Source organism: Tenrec ecaudatus, chromosome 3 (assembly GCF_050624435.1).
Source record: "Tenrec ecaudatus isolate mTenEca1 chromosome 3, mTenEca1.hap1, whole genome shotgun sequence".
NCBI classification, from domain to species: domain Eukaryota; kingdom Metazoa; phylum Chordata; class Mammalia; order Afrosoricida; family Tenrecidae; genus Tenrec; species Tenrec ecaudatus.
This window is the reverse complement of record NC_134532.1, coordinates 80485648-80503828: the sequence shown is the minus strand read 5'-3', so window position 1 is coordinate 80503828 and position 18181 is coordinate 80485648. Positions and strand designations below refer to the sequence as shown.

Sequence of the window (18181 nt, the reverse complement as noted above, 5' to 3'; positions counted from 1 at the left end):
ATAACAAAACACACCTTATACAAAAGTTCAAAAAGTGACTAAATATCAAATGACAGGCAAAAGATAGCAAAAGATGCAAAGTTAAACTAATAATTTTAAAAAAGACAAAGATCAAATTTTTCATGAGAGACAAAAGTTATTACACAATTGTTAGTCAATTGACCAAGAAGACGTACATGTAATAAATCCCCATGCATCGAATGAAAGATCTTCAAAATACAGTTATCACACTCATATAGTTGAAGAGAGAAATACCTACTTATACCATAATCATAGGATACTTCTGTATACCACTCTCCTGGAAAGAGAGAACAGTGGGAAAGAAACTCATTAACGACACAAAGAATGAAAAGGCATAATTAATCAATGTGGCCTCTTAAATATAGTGAGCATTCAGGCAGGAAAGAATATTTGACCTTGTCTGGTCACACAGGGAGAAGAATTCATCTCCACCCTAGTCTTTGGCAAGTTCCCATAGGCAGAGATCAGATAAGCCTCCAGAATCCATTCTTCTTTACTATATTCTAACACCAAATCTTCTTCCCAAGACACATTGCTTTTCTGCTGGGCTGGAAAATCCGTTGCAATGGCCACAAAGGACTCACAGACAACACTCACAAGGAAGGGTGTTATGAGGGAAGATAACATTAAGGATATAGTCACTGGTCCACAGCAGCACTTCTCCTCAGCTAGCAACCACGTCTTTGTCTGGTCCTCAGCCTCTTAGCCATGTGGCCCCTTGATATCTATCTTCATGGGTCAGTGAGGGAGCCCAGTGCTCTGCCCTGGGATCTCTTCTCTTCTTCCTCTGGTGCCTCTGGTCTCGGCTTCCACCACTTCTGATGGAGATTTTAATATGCACCAGAGATTTTAATATGCTGATGGGACTCCTTCCTCAAGAGCCATGGAATTTCTCTCTCTTTTTAATTCCAAGATGGTTCATTTTTATAGCCATAGAAGGAGCAGCTACTCCTGACCAACTTCACACAACCTATATGCACAGCCCCACCCAATCATTTGGTGTGAGTTACAGACACATGGATAGAGAGTTCCAAAAGCAACCTGTTTACTTAATCTCACACAGACTGGTGTATTAAACAAATAAAAAACAAGCAAACAAGCAAAAATTGAACAGAACCATAAGAAATGAAGGAGTGTATCTAATCATTAAAAATGTCGCCCTTTAAAAATAGTCCAGAGCCAGATGAATTCACCATGGAATTTTACCAATATTTAAAGAAGAGTTGACTCCATCCAATTCCAACTATTCCAGAATAGAGAAAAGAAAAGCAAATTCTAAAACTCATTTTATGGAATATAATAATGATAATCAAATCAGACAAAGACATTACCAGAACGAAAAGTTACAGACCAATATCCCTTATGAACATAGAAGCAAATATTTTCAACAGAATTATAATCAGTAGAAACAACAAAATATTTTTAAAAAGATACATTATGGTTAATTGGAATTCATGACAAGTATTCAGGGATGGTTCAACATTCGAAAACCAGTCAATTAAATACACCATACAAATAAAACAAAGGAAAACAACTACATGATCACTAATGCATTCAGAAAGGTAGTTGACAAAATTTTACACCAATTCCTGATAAACACACTCAACAAAGTAGAAATAGAAAATAAATTCTTCCGTATAATAAAGGCTATCTATGAAAACCAAAGGCCAATATCTCCTCCAATGGGGAGAACAGAGCACTCTCTTTGCAAACAGGCATCAGACTCCTCCTATTATCACCACTCTTATTCAATATTGTGCTGGAAGTGTTTGTCAGAGCTATTAAGAATAAAAAAGAACCAAAGGAACAGAAATTGGCAAGATAGAAATAAAACACTATTTACAGATGATGTGATACTCTATGTTGACAACTTGGACTCAATATGAAAGTTGTCAAAAATGATTTTTTTTAAATTGGCAACATGGGAATATGCACGAAGGTACAAAAATCTATCGGATTTGTATGTATTAATGAAGAGTATTTTCAAAAGGAAGAAAAGAAAGCAAAACCATTTAAAACAAGACAAAGAACAACTCAGTGCCAACCATTTGATACTCATGGTAACCCCCTTAGACAGGTTGGAACTGTCCCTGGGGGTGTCTGTCCCGAGATGGTAAATAGGGAAGTGCACAGGCCCATCCTTCTTCCAAGGAGAAGCTGGTGGTTTCAAGCCGCTGATCTTGCACTTAGCAGCACAGTGCATAATCACTACAGCACCACGGCTCCTGCCCCACTTAGAATAACCACCCAAAAGATACCGTATCTAAGATTAAACCTTACCAGAGGGAGAAACAACTTATACATAGAAAATACAAAACTTATACATAGAAAATACAAAACAAGAAACTAAAAAGACTTACATAAGCATAAGAACATTACATGATCTTGGAAAGGAAGACATGCATTGTGTGAATGATGAAACCACTCAAAGAAATCTGTAAATATACTGCAACTCTGATCCAGGTCTCAGCATCATTCGTTAAAGAGATGGAAAAACTAATCTTTAAAATCATACGAACAGAAAGAGATGCAAGAGAAGAAAAATACTACTAATGAAGAGCAAAGTAGTGTGATTTCTGACCTCCCAATCTCAAAATCTGTACACAGCCATAGTAGTGAAAACAAGATGGTGCTAGTACACTAGGTAGGTAGGCCAGTGGAATAGCATTGAGACAGAGAAGTAAATCCATCCACAGATAGACAACAGATTTTTAGAAAGGTAAATGAGCTTACTAGGGCCAACTTAATAGTCTTGACAAAATTGGATTTCCATTTGCAGAAGAATAAAATAGGACTGAGTCACACCTACTCCATATGCAAAAACTGATTCAAGATAAATTAACGATCTAAATGTAAATCTTAGATGTACAAAGATTAATAAAGAAATAAGGATGAATTTATTAACCTCATACAAGTTATAAATGCACTATCAATACAATGAAAACACACACTCCAGGACACAAACCAGATAATGGAAATCTTTTAAAATAAAAACACAGGTGTATCAAAAGACCTTACCAAATGAGGGGAAAGAGAGCATGCAGATTACCTACACATTTTTGGCAATGTTGCACTGGACAATGAACTAATCCCTAATATCAATTTTTAAAAGGCAACACTTCAACAAGGAAAATATGAATAATTCTTTTTAAAACGAAATGTTAAATGTCATTGAGTCAGTTTGTACCCATAAGGAGACTATATAAACACAACAGAGCATTGGCCATTCTTGCTCCGCCCTCACAAGTGCTTGCCACTGTATCAATCCATCGTGTCAAGGGTCTTCCTCTTTCTCACTGCCCCTCTACTTTACCACGCATGATGTCCCTTGCAGAGACTATTTTCTCCTGATAATCTCCCCAAAGTATATACGATGAAATCTCACCGTCTTTGGCTCCAAAGAGCACTCTGACCATCCTTCCTCCAAGACATCAGCTCGTGTTGTCAGCAGTCTATGGTAGTTTCAATATTCTTCTCCATCACCACAATTCAAGTGCATCACATTTTCTTCAGTTCTCCTTGTACAGTGTCCAGCTTTCACATGCCTTTGAAGCACTTGCGAATGCCAAGATTTCAGTCAGGCGTATGCTAGTCCTCAAAGAAACACCTCCAGTTTTCAATAATCCAAAGAAGCCTTGTGTTGCAGATTTACCCACCGCAATGCTTCCTTTAATCTCTTCTTGCTGCTTCCAATAAGCCTCCCTCTTATCCTGAAGCTCCATTCTTCCTCATACAATCCAGATTCTCTGATTCTTTGTGCAGCACTCGGATTGAACAAGAGTGGTGAGAGGGCACATTACTCACATAAACATTTCCTGCTTTTAGCATGTAGTATTCCATTATTATTATTTGCACAACTGCCTCTTCGTCCACGAACAATTTCCCATGGCCACACAACACAGTGAAGTCTGGAATCTCCATCCTTTTCTAGGTTATCTGAAGTTTGTTACGATCAACATCGTTGAAGGACTTTGCACAGTCAATGAATCACAAGTAGACATCTTTCTGGTGTTCTCTACATTGAGCCAAGATGAATCTCATATCAGCGAGGAGATCCCATGTTTCAAGTTCTCTATTGAATCTTCCCTGGACCTCTGACAGCTCTTTTTCAATGTACTGTTGCAACCATAGTTGAATCATCTTCAGGGAAATTTTACTTGCATGTGCAATCAATGATATTGTGTTACAGATTGAGCTTTCTATTGGCTCACCTTTCTTTGGTGAATGGGTACAAATATGGATTTCTTCCAGCCATTTGGAGAAGTGGTTGTCTTCCAAACTTTGTGGCATAGTCAAGAGGGTGCTTTTAGTGCTTCATCAGCTGTCTGAAACATTTAATTTGGTATGTCACCATATCCTAGTGTCTTGGTTTGGGCTAATGATTTCAGGGAAGTTTGAACTCCTTCCTTTGGCACCACTGTTTCTTGCTCATATGCTACTTCCTGAAATTTTGAATGTTTACTAGTTATTTTTGCTATACTGACTTTGTATATTCTTTCCATCTTCATTCAATATTTTCCGATACCATCTTACAATATTACAACTCAAGGATTGAAATTTCTTGAGTTATTTTAATGTATAATATGCTTAGAATATTCTTCTCTTTTAATTTTCTCCCTCCAGGTTTTTGTACATTTCTTTATAATATTTGATTTTGTCTTCTCAAGCTGCCATTTGAGATTGTCTATTTAGCTCATTGACTTCATCATTTCTTTCATTTTCTTTAGATTCTCCACAATTAAGAGCAAGTTTCAGCCTCTCTCCTGATATCCTTGATCTTTTCTTTCTTTCCTGTTTTTGTAATGACCTTTTACTTTCTTCACGAATGATGTTCTTGACAGCCTATGACGATGCATCAGGTCGTCTTTTATTGGTGTTCAATGCATCAATGCTCATTGTTCTTGAGACATGTTTGAACCTCAGATGGCGTTTTTCCAGGTTCTTATTTTGTTCCTCATAGGTTTGCTTTAATTTTCTTCAGCTTTAACTAGAATGCACATATAAGTGAGTGATGATCACTTCCACAGTCTGGACTGGTTCCACGGTCTCTTCCCACAGACAGAGTCGATCTGAGCTCTGTGGAGTCCATCTGGAGAAGTCCACATGACTTTTATGCTGCTGAAAAAGAGGTGTTTTCCAGGAACAAGTCATTGGTCTCGTAAAAATCTACCATGTGATCTTCAACTTCATTTCTATCACCAAGACCATATTTTCCAACTATTGTGCCTTCCTTCTCCCCCCCAACTTTTGCATTCTGTTGCCAATAATTGTCAATGCATATTGATCGCTTGTTATCAATTTCCAACTTAAGACATCGTTATACTTCTTCAATTTCTTCATTACTAGCTTTGCATTTGGTGCATAAATTTGCATAATAATTATGTGGATAGGATTCCTTAAAAGCAGATGTCCTTTTAAAAAATGAATGCAATGTCATTCCTGGCTTAGTAAACTATATTTTTCTCAGTTTCAAAGTGGAAAATGCCAGTCCATTTCAACACACCACTTTCTTGGATTTGGATCGTGGTAGGGGACATGAACAGACAGTTCACCAAAGAAGACATCTATACAGTCAATATTCATGGTGATCTACTGGCAATCACTAGTCATTTGAGTGCTATAAATCAAAACAATGATGAGGGAGTATTCACACTAGCCTTGAAAGGAAAGTTAAAATAACACACACACAAATTCCAGAAAATAAAAATTCTGGATAAAGATTGGGAGCCTAAACACTGGTGAAAGTGTTAAACTGGAGCACCATCATTTAAAGTGGTATGGAGCTTCCTTACAGAAATTGGGGTAGAAATATATGACCCACTCATCTTTCTGCTCAGTGGAGAGCCTAAAGAAACAAGAGCACCCATATTCATTGCGGCACCATTCACATTAGCAAAAGATGGAAACAATTAAATCCCCAACAATGGAAGACTGGATAAATATACTTTGGTTAATATACACAATGGTATATACTGCACATTCTTGAGGGATAATGATGTAATTGTGATACACCTCATGGCATGGATGGCTTTGGAGGATATTATGGTAAGGATTTTAGTCATAAAGAAAAGGCAAAAAATTATGTGATCACTGTTATAGAAAATATTAAGTATTAACATATCCAAAGAAACATATTTTAATGGGTAGCAGAAGTGGGAAGGTCAGGGAGAAATGGAGAAGTTATACATTCCCAAATGTATTTGGCCTATCTCATTTTTTCAGAAATAAACAAAAACAGTACCTTGGTGATTGAAAATTTTTGTATTATAGCCAGTAATCCAGGACAAAAACACAAGCCTGTATTTTGAAGGCCCCTCTTGAAATCTCCAACACTCTCCAGTAGGTGCTATTGTCCACTTGGGGAAAACACTGAAGAGGTGAAAGTAACCAGTGCCTTCTAGTCGATTCCAACTCAGATTGGATGAGTGGTAACTTGGTGAAAGAGAAGGTCATAGCCAACACAGGGAGCTGGAGTTGCAAGGCAAGGGCAGGCCAATCTGTTGGGAGGTGGATGAATTGCTGAAGTTATAGAATAAAATGAATTACCATCTGATATGCAAAATTCTACCTAATCCACAAAGTAAACTTAAGAAGTAAAATAAAACACTTTACTATAAATGGGTAAAATAATTTTTATGGCTAATTTCCTAAGTCTTCACACTGGCTATACTTAACAGGACCATCTAAAAAATGAAATTTGTATAGATAAATAATGCCTTTAAATTCTTCAATCTTAAATTTTATTTTTTAAGTTAATAAGCTTTCCAAAGACTAAAATTCACTTTGTTCCAATAGTTTTGATATTATGGGAAATTAAAAAACTATAAATTTATGTATATATACATATATATAAGTAAAATGTCTATTTTGAGGATTGTGTTATTGATTTTTGAGGGAAAGTAATGATGACACTAGAGAGTTTATGATATCAAAAATATAGCCATTCTCTTTTGATGGTCCATCAGCCTGTTCATTCGTATACACATGCCCTTTTTAGTTTACAAATTTTCGGTCTTTACTTTATTCAATGTCATAGTCATTTGTGAATTGAAAAAGTTATAATTACTGAGCAATTTTTTGGTAATGAGAAATGATATGTTTTGTAGCACTTTTTAACATGTACTATTACAATAACAAGGTAATTAATCCCATGATTGTCCTGTATCTTCAGTAAAATTTAGTATACTTTGAGCAATAATTTTATTTCACCATACTTAGTTCACCACATAAGAAATAGAATCTGTTACTAATTTTTTGAAAATTGTACACAAGATCCTTACTAAAGGCAGCAAAAGCTGACTGTGCAAATCCAAGTACAGTGCAGATAGTTACATAACAATGCATTTAAATTTAATTTAATTTTTGAAGGCGTTCTGGTGGTGTGGTGATTAGCACAAAGTCAGCTCTTGGATCAACTTGTGTCGAGAGTTACAGTCCTGAAAACCTGAAGGGGAGGTTCTACTCTGTCCTACAGGGCTGCCATGGATTGTAACTGACTCAATGCGGGTTAGTTTGGGGGGTTTATTGTGCTTCTTTGTTTTTTATTAGACTTTGCTTTTTCACATTAAATTGACTTACTTTATTCTTATTGCAATTAGATAGAATAAAACCAACCAGATGTCAACTACAGGACTAGATTGCCCTATAGGGCAGCATAGAAATGCCCAGGTTCAGTATCCAAGAGGATAGATATTTATGAGAACTCTTCCTAATACCTGACATTACCCTTAGCAGCATATGGACTGGAACTGCTCACCTTGTGGTTAGCTGGTCAATGTGCAACTGCTGTTGTGTCCCCATATTAAAAATGAGCCACATGATAGTTTGCTTAACCAAGTTTTAAATATTAATAAGTCATTAGAAAGGCATTATAGCCGAGAATCTGAATGCAAAACAAGAATAGCTACATGATTATGAAATTATGAAGCTGCATAATTCTCAGAGTGTTTAATCTGCTCAGACACCTACTCTGAAAAATTTATGTGTGTATAAACTTTTAAATATAAATATTTTTATTTATACCTTTTAAAATCTATTTGTGACTTCATAATTGATGTTAATAGTAACCCTATGTACTACATGAAGGAATATTTTTATCTTTTAAATGTTAAAAAATATAGAAGTATACTTAGTTTATGAAATTTGTCATGCTTGAAGTGTAAATTTTGTTGAATTCTGAGATGTCATCATAATCAATATAATAGACATACTAATAGCTTAATAGACTATTTATTCTCCATAATTATTCCTCTCTACTTACCTTACATGCCTCATCCTGTGATTTTTCACACAAAATATGAATCTAATTTCTGTCAGAGATTCCTTTGCATTTTGTATAATTTTATAAAAATGGATTAAGCAGCATGCATTCCTATTGTGTTACTTTTTTTCACAAAATACAATTATTTTGAGATCCACCTATAAGGTGGCTCAAATAGAGCAATGATTGTGAGGAAGGCACACAACCCTGCAGTTCCTCTCTCTGGAAGGGTCACTCACAGTGCAGTGGTTCCACTTTGGACTGCTAAGCCCAAGGTCTGCAGTTTAAAACCACCAATGACTCTGAAGAGATAAATGGGACTTTCTACTCCTGTACAGAGTTACAGTCTCATAAATCCCACAGGGTCCTACACACCCTGTCCTAAAGTGTCTTTGAATTGGAATTGGCTGGTGGAAGTGAGTTTTGAGATAATAATGCTGAGTCAGAAATGACTTGATGGTCCCCAACAACTAACAAAGATGTTTACAACAGTTTTTATCTTATAATTAAAAAATAGATTGAATAAATCATATCATATCTATACCATGAATATCATGGAACCAATGCACACAATAATTAATAGGTATGCATGAAAAATTTCCAGGAATGCTAGTTTACTTGAATGAATTCTCACATTGAATAAGAAATCTGTTATTTCATATATGTGGAGCAAGATTTAATTTTGATAAAGCAAAAATTAAATAATCCCTATTTTACATGCATAAGTCAATGTCACTTTGTGTGTAATTCTGAGTAAAGGAAAATGTGTTTTTGCATAATTATATGACTGGAATACAATTATATAGTTGTAAATACTTGATAGTCAATATGGATAACTATGAATAACCTTAAAACATGGGATTTCCAAATACTTCAGTATATTCATGCAGAATTCATAAATTCATCAAGAGACAGTGGTGTGAACAGATGAGGGAATACTGATTCACCTGTATGCTGAACAAATCATCAGAGACAAATCACATGAAGAATAATTAGGTATCAGGATTGAAGGAAAGTCTATTAACAACTTCAGGATGCAGATGACACAACCTTGCTGGATGAAAGTGAGGAGGGCTTGAAGTGCCTGCTGATGAAGATCAAGGATTTCAGACTTCCGTATGGGTGTGACTCAACATAAAGAAGACCCAAACCCTCCAACCACATCAATCGGTAACATTATGATAAATGGAGAAAAGTTGAAGTGGTCAAGAAATTTGGCTTGCTTTGATCCACAATCAATGATCATGGAAGCACCAGTCAAGAGCTCAAAAGACATACTTTATTAGATAAATCTCTGCACAAGACCTCTTTCATGTTGAAAACCAAGGATATTACTTTTAGGCATGACCTGAACCATGTTTTCTCCATTGCCTCCTAGTGTATGTGAAAGGAAGATTTATTGAAGACGGAAGACTGAAGAAGAACTGGTGCACTTGAATTATGATGCTGGTGAAGAATATTGAAAATACCATGAACTGATAAAAAAAACTAATCTGTCTTTAAGAAGTACTGCCAGGGTCTCCAGTGGTCGACAAATGGGGGGTTTAGGAGAGGAGATGGGTCAGTCAGGGTACAATGTAGTACCGATGAAGAACACAACTTTCCCCCAGATGCTGGATGCTTCCTCCCCACAACTATCATGATCCGAATTCTACCTTGCAGGACTGGATAGGGCAAAGGTTGTACACTGGTGCATATGGGAGCTGGAGGCACAGGAATCCAGGGTGGATGATACCTTCAGGACCAGGGGTGTGAGAGTCGATGCTGGGAGAGTGGAGGGTGAGTGGGTTGGAAAGGGGGAACTGATTACAAAGATCCACATGTGACCTCCTCCCTGGGAGATGGACGGCAGAGAATGGGGGGAAGGGAGACTCTGGATAGGGCAAGATATGACAAAATAACAATCTATAAATTATCAAGGGCTCATGAAGAAGGGGGGAGCGGGGAGGGAGGGGAAAAAAAGAGGACCTGATGCAAAGGGCTTAAGTGGAGGGCAAATGCTTTGAAAATGATTAGGGCAAAGAATGTACGCATGTGCTTTATACAAATAATGTATGTATATGTGTGGATTGTGATAAGAGTTGTATGAGCCCCTAATAAAATGTAAAAATAAATAAATAAACAAATAAATATTTTTTTAAGTACTGCCAGAGTCCTCTTTAGAGGCAAAGAGATTTCCTCTTACATATTTGGACAGGTCAATATAGACCAGTTCCTGAAGAAGGACCTCATGATCACTTTAGTTAAGTGGGGCGGGGAAAAAGAGGAAGGCCTATAAGCAGATAGTGGGTTGATAAGGTGGCTGCAGCAATGGGTTCAAGCACAGGAACAATTGTGAAAATGACTCAAGACTGGATGGTGCCTGCTTTTATTGTGCATAGGGTGGCTTTGCCTTGGAACTGACTTAATAGTGGTTCGCAGCAGTGATAACACATGAATTATCTTGAGAAATCTAATGCCCAAAAAAGAAACTCTATAATGAACTTAAAATATTTCTATCATTACACATTTATGTAAACAAATATATTTTGTATATTATTAAGTAAACATTATTATGTTTAAAAAGAAATTTCAAAGACAAAAAACTATGAATGTTTTTATTTATCTCAAGCAAAACAAAACAAAACAACAAAACAAAACCCTCTAGAAGTCCTACAATTACCCTCCTGTTAAGATTCCAGAACACTAAAATATTGTGGAAACTTCAGATTAAGTGTCAGGACCGGAAAACCAAACTCACTGCCATTGAATCACTTAAGACTCGTGGCGACCCTATGGGACAGGGCAGTGCTGCCCCTGTGGGTTTCTCAGACTGTAACTCTTTATGGAAGTAGAAAGCCTGATCTTTTCCATGAAGCATACATTTCTTTCTTCTTAATAGTATTTTTGGCATATGCTTCACATACAGTACCATTTAATGATATTAAGAAGAATTGTGCAATCATCACCACAATAAAATTTTTGGAATATTTTTTCTCATACTCCTTGTTAACTACTCATTTCTCTCTCCTTCCTTGTGTGCTCTCAGACAATTTTCAATCCAGTTATTGTCTCTACAAATATACCTATCCTAGATTCCATATACAGAAAATCATATAAAACACAAATGGGAAGCAAATAAAAATCCCAACAACAATGAAAAGAAAAAACTTAAAAAATTCTCATTGGAAAACATCCAAAACTGAAACAACTTTAAAATGTGTTCAAAGCGGAGATCAAATAGGGTTCCACTTTACCCAAACTACATCGCTCAGGGTGGACTTCACAACACACTCTGATCGCAAGGCTGCAAATGGATTTTTTTACTTCCAATGTCACGCACAGCCTTCTGCAAACCAGGTGTTCACGGTATAAGCTGGGCTACCACTTCTTACTTCAGACTGGGCTTTCTTATTTAAAGTCATTGTATCACACAGGCTGGTATAATTTTTCTATGTGGATTTAGTTGATGCTTCACTTACACATCTGCTTATTTGAAGATAAACTTTTAAGACCCTAGATGCTATTTTTTTCTGATAGTCAGACACCATCTGGTTTCTTCAGCACACTTTGCTATAGCCTCTATATCTTCGTTGACCTCTTCTTGAGGGTGAGTATCAAGTGAGGTCCTGTTATAAGAACTAAATATTCTTAGATTGGCATTAGAATTAAGTGTGAGTCTCAAATCCATTATTTGTATATCTATGGTTTATATCTGGTAGATGTATTCCCACCTTTGTGAATGGGTGTTATTGAAGTTTGGGCCTATCACTTCATTCATTGGCCGTGCAAATTGCGTCTAGTCACCTAGATTTTAATCTGTACTAGTCATCAATTCATGTGTTGTGGTCTGAAGCCTGTCTGTATTTGTATAATTCATTTTTCTTAGGTATGTATGTTTTAAATTTTATATCATTGGCTAAATCAATATTAGTACAATATATATTTAATATCAGGACCAGGGGTGTGAGAGGCGATCCTGGGAGAGTGGAGGGTGAGTGGGTTGGAAAGGGGGAACTGATTACAAAGATCCACATGTGACCTACTCCCTGGGAGATGGACAGCAGGGAAGGTGGGGGAGGGAGACTCTGGATAGGGCAAGATATGACAAAATAACAATCTATAAATTATCAAGGGCTCATGAGGGAGGAGGGAGCGGGGAGGGAGGGGAAAAAAAGAGGATCTGATGCAAAGGGCTTAAGTGGAGAGCAAATGCTTTGAAAATGATTAGGGCAAAGAATGTAAGGATGTGCTTTATACAATTGATGTATGTATATGTATGGATTGTGATAAGAGTTGTATGAGCCCCTAATAAAGTATAAAAAAATAGAAAATGATTAGGGCAAAGAATGTACAGATGTGCTTTATGCAATTGATGTATGTATATGTATGGATTGTGATAAGACCTGTTTGAGCCCCTAATAAAATGTTTTAAATACATATATATATATATTTAATATATATACAATTATCTTATGCCTCAGAGAGATGGTGTTCACTATCACAAAATGGTAATGGTGCCTCTAAAGTGAATAAGAAATATATCATTGCCTTTCTGAATTGATTAAATGAACTTTCTTCAATTAATTATTTTGATAATATTAGGTATTTTTTCTGCTGTCTCTGATTATAGTAACAACCATTTTTAAGATTGCAAAATATATTATTATTTACTCTTTCAAATGATTACTTGTTTCTAATTATATCTAAATAGGTCCACATCTGTCTTAAAATAGCTATTTATGTCAGCAATTAAATTAATATGCAAAAATTATTTCCAGTAATAAGGAAGCTTTGACTTCAAAGTATGTTGTTTGCATCCAAACTTTCAGCTTGACAATTAAGCTTAAATACTGGACCTAATAATATATATTACCAGACACTTTGGGGAAGATCAGTTTTACACTTGCCTCAGTGTTTAGAGCATAGGTTTGTTTTCAGGCATATATCTCATTTTTCCAGCTCTTTAAAGAGTAGTCTGGTCTTTCTTTAATTTTATGTATTTGGAGTGACAAACATAACATAAATCCTGTTACTCTGAGGAAAGAAAATTAGTGGATCGAACTACATTTATTTCAATTCACTGTTCACAGACTCTCTCATTTGTGAAGTGTAATGAGACATGACTGGGATGTAAGGAACAAAGGCTGAAAGAGGTTGCAAAGTCTTCTGGGGAAATCTGAATTAATTTTGAAGCCAAAAAATTTGACAAAGAATTTAAGAAAGCAGAAAGTTTACACCAACTAATTTTACTGAATTCTGTAGATAACATTTTGTGAAACTGACTTCCATATTAAACGCTTTGATAAATATGTTAAAGACACATTTTTATTACTAAAACAGAACTACTTCAGTTACCTCTGTGTATAAAAGGTGAATGTTAAATAAAGTTGAATGTTGTAGATTAATAGGAACAAATGTTTTAATTATCATTCACCCTGAAATATATAACATGCTTTTGCAAACGGATTGCTTGTTTAACTTTAAATAATACTAAAATAATTCGACATATTGGATATTTTGAGCAGTTAACAAAAGTGTGCTAAGGAAAATAAATAAGAGTTATGTCCTAATTTCATAAATTCTTGGTCATTTAAACCAGATACCTAAGACTGTAAATCTAATACAGTCTTATGGTATACAAATAAAGGATGACATTTAGACACATTCTTAGCTTTAAAATTCTAGAAAATATTCTATATTTATTATTGATAATGGTAAAAAATAGCAAATCTTATTTATCGCCATATATTCTATTTGCCTAATGTGTCTTGACATATCTTTAATCCTTCTATTCACAATACATTTTCAGAGTTATTTTCCTACCCAAATCTCTAAGCTTCTAGACTTACTTACTATTATTTTATAAACTGATTCCAGTTCATTGCTAGCTTTTTCTTCATAGAACCCATTTATAATATGGTATTTTTACTTATATTCCCAAAGTGACTTCATTATTAAGGCATATGTAGTCATTAGTTAAGTTTGCGTCACTTGGAAGAGGTATAAAACTGTAGGGGCTAAACCAACCTGTCAATCACATCAGACTGATCCTGTCTCCTTGGGGTGTGGCCTTCTTCTAAGGATGACTCTGGGAACTGTTTCTCTCGGTCCCTATTGCCTACATGTTTACTGGGACCCTGCCACTGAATCTGAAGCTTCTGGAGCCCTGCTCTGTTTCCACTTATCTTGGATCCATGTGACGCTCCACCACTGACCAGTGATCTTCCTGCATTCTACATCATTTCATGTACCTACCTGCATCTGAAGAGGGGTTTATGAACTAGCACAGGACTTATAGACTTCCGTTGGACTGGGCCGTGATGCTTTCTTGTTATATAATTACTTCTTGATATCAAGCTCATATATATATATATGTGTGTGTATGTAAAACTGGATTTGTTTATCTAGTCGACCCAGCCTAATACAATATATTAACATTTAAATTTGTGTATCAAGGATTATTAGTTATAATTCATTTCTCTTTATATTTTTCATATCTTGGCATTTCTAGTTTCGTTCAATTGTCAATTGGTCAAATTGTGTTTTCATACTGTATACACTCGAATATAAGCCGACCTGAGTATAAGCCGAGGGACCTATTTATTACCTGGGAAACCAGAAAAACTGATTGACTCGAGTATAAGCCTAGGGTGGAAAATGCAGAAGCTATTGGTGAATTTCAATAATAATAAAAAAAGAAAAGAAAATTACTAAACATTCAGACATCAGTGGGGTAATGTATTTAAATATTTATTTTAAATAAAAGCATAAATAAAAGGACAACAAGTAATTTAACATTAGTAAACCAGCACAGTAAATGGAAAATAGGTTCAACAAAAACAATAAGTTATCAACAATGATACTTTAAGAATACTGTTCCCTGAGTTCAATCAGCAACAAAGCTAAAGTATAGAGTCAAAATCCTTCAAAACTGGATTCCTCATCATCATCCATATCTCAATGCAGAGCTTCAGCTGGTGTGAAGTCATCATAGATGCTGTCCTCACTGAGATCGCCGTCATCACCATCACGGCTGTCATTTTCATACAAAGCACAGTCTTCACTGCCATCCATAGCATTACTAATACTACTTTTCTGGAAGGCACGTCACACCATGTCTTCTGGAATGTCTTCCCATGCATTTCCAACCCACTTTGCTATTAACTCTATGTCAGTCTTCGTGAGATTTCCTCCTTTTGTTAGTCGGGCTTGACCAGATGACATCCATTCATGCCACATCCTTAGCACACGGTCTTTAAAAGGCTTATTCAAAGATACATCCAGAGGCTGCAGTACACATGTAAGTCCACCTGGAATAATGGCTAAGGTAACTTTACTAGATTTTGCCAATTTTTTTTATGTCATCCAATAGGTGGGCTCTGAACATATCTCAAACAAGTAATGATGGCTTTTTCTTTACTGCTGCTCCTGGTCGTCAGTTCCAAATTTCTTCCAGCCATTTTTTGTTCCGTCTTCATCCATCCAGTCTTTAACATGTGCACACACAGTAATTCTTTGTAGAAAATTGATCTTTATAGGCAAGACCTTTCTTTTAAAAATAATGACAGCACGCAGCTTAGTTCCATTAGCTAAACCTGATAGAACAACTGTAAAGTGTTTTTGTTCATTTCATGTGGTTTTGAGAAAAATGTTTTTTCTCCTAAACTTGCCACAGTTCTGTTGCTTGGAAGAAAAAAAGTCATGGCAGTTTCATCCATATTCCCAATATCTGCCAGGTCATAATTATAAATCCTTCTTTGTTTTATAATAAATGACTGGAATGACTTAATTTTTTCTTTAAGGTCTTGTGGCAATTTCTGAGAAATCTTTGTTCTTTGTCTCAAGCATAGTAGGCCAAACCTATTCATGAAGCAGGTACACCATCGTGCTGACACAGCAAATTTTTCAATGCCTGGTGCTTTATATTTGTCATCCTTAGCCATTTGTAGAGCACGTATGAGGATTCCCATGTGTGTTACACAGTAACCATTTTGACACTCCATAACCCATGTATGCAATTCAGTCTCTAGAGCCCCATAGAAAGACGTTAAACCACGACGAGCTTTTTTAGCTTTTGGAATCTGTTACAAGTTAGCTTTCATTTTCCACCATGCCCTCACTTGCTTTTTGTCAACACAGAATACCCTACTTGCAATACTGTTATTGCACTCTTCTGCTCTTGACACAGCCTTCATTTTGAAACGAGCCTCATATGACCAACATTTTTGTTTTGGTTCAAGAGTATCCATTTCTAATAGGATAAAAAAACAAGACTTTGAAAAAGAACTTTCATGGTAATGTGTCCCCTCCCCCCTGCCCCCCCACGAGTTAGCCTGGAGGAGTGGGGGAGTCCGTGTGGGTGGGGGGATGCAGGATGTGAATTAACACAGAGACCAGAGGGGAGAGACAGAGCACAGCCACAGACACATCCTTACCAGTTTAGCTGCCGGCGTAAGTGAATCACTATGGGTGCTTTTGCGAAATGAGCCGTCCAATTCATAGGACAGCTCTGATTGGTTAGATGTGAGTAAACAAACATTCACAGCCCTGCAGTTTCAGTGGGGCTTTGAATGAACAGCGGAGAAATGGCAATCACCCGCGAGATAACGGGTGCTCGTCCTGTTACTTGGTGGGGGGGCAGTGAGATGGTACACCTCGCTGGGGTACCACTGACCCATGTATAAGCCAAACCTCAGTTTTTCAGAACATTTTTTGTGCTGAAAAACTCAGCTTACACACTAGTGTATATGGTAGGTTTTTTTTTTCTAATGGCATGTACCCTTAATATACTCTTAAAATTTAATATTTAAATTTAACGTTTAAAACAATGATCTTATCTTGAAAAAAAAATTTGGCCTCATAAAAATATTTAATAGTAAACTGTTATTGATGTAGTTCTGATTCCTTATAGAAATTGATCTGAGTAATCATGCATGTGATTATTGGGATGGCAGAAACATACTCTTAAGGGTGTGTGTTTTGAGTACTCTAAAGGGTTCTGCCAAGTGATCCAGGCAGCATGCTACATGCCGCTGACATTCCACACACGATTGGAGCTGTTGGATTTATCCTGTGCAAGTGATAGTACAGATTACGTGGCTGCCTGGATATGTTATAGAGACTTCTCTTGTGCTGATCCAACTGCCTGATCTACGCATAGTAGAACTGTTATCCAGGGAATCTTTGAGTTACTTTGAGCAAGATATAAAACGCTGCCATACTATCCCATGGTATTAAGGCCTTCATATTTGATTTATATTTGAGAACCAAGACTAAGCATACAATTGGCACAACTTCATTTTAATTTCCTTCTGTTTGGAAATTATATAAGGAACCTGGAATGAACTCAATGACTGAGATTGACTGGTTTTTGGTTTGGTGATGTAGGAACCTTGATGGTTAGTTAGGAGTTAAAAGCTCATACCCATTAGCTGTTTCTTTGGGAGAAAGAGGAGGTCGTCTTCTCTTGTCGTCCTGGTGGCTTAGTGGGTTATAAATTAGGCTACTAATCTTTTCTTTTATTTCTAGCCGCCATGTCGCTCATGGTTAGATGGGCCATCCACAGAGGCGTGGTGACCCCAGTTATGCGCCAGCACTTGCTCTGATGCTGTAGCTTAACCCCCCTCCCCACCACCTGCTCCACAGGCAGGTGCGGCAGGTTCAAAGGCAGCGCCCAGGCTGCTAATCTTCAGGTCAGCAGTTTGGAACCACAAGACACTGCATGAAAGCAAGATGAGGATTTCTGCTCATCTATCTCTTGGGCTTTACAGTCTCAGAAACACATGGTAGCTGTTCTACTGTACCCTATAGTGTCTCTGCGAGTCATGTTTTAAATAAAATCCTATAAACACTTCCTATGAGTCAGGATTTACTTTATGACAGTGAGAGAGTGATGCAGTTGATTAAGCATTGGGAACT

At 36.6% G+C, this 18181-nt stretch overlaps 1 pseudogene; it reads right to left on the bottom strand.

Annotated features, from left to right (window-relative positions):
- Positions 1-17794: 17794 nt before the first annotated feature.
- LOC142444239 (small nucleolar RNA SNORA76) lies at positions 17795-17936 on the bottom strand (annotated as a pseudogene).
- Positions 17937-18181: the final 245 nt, after the last annotated feature.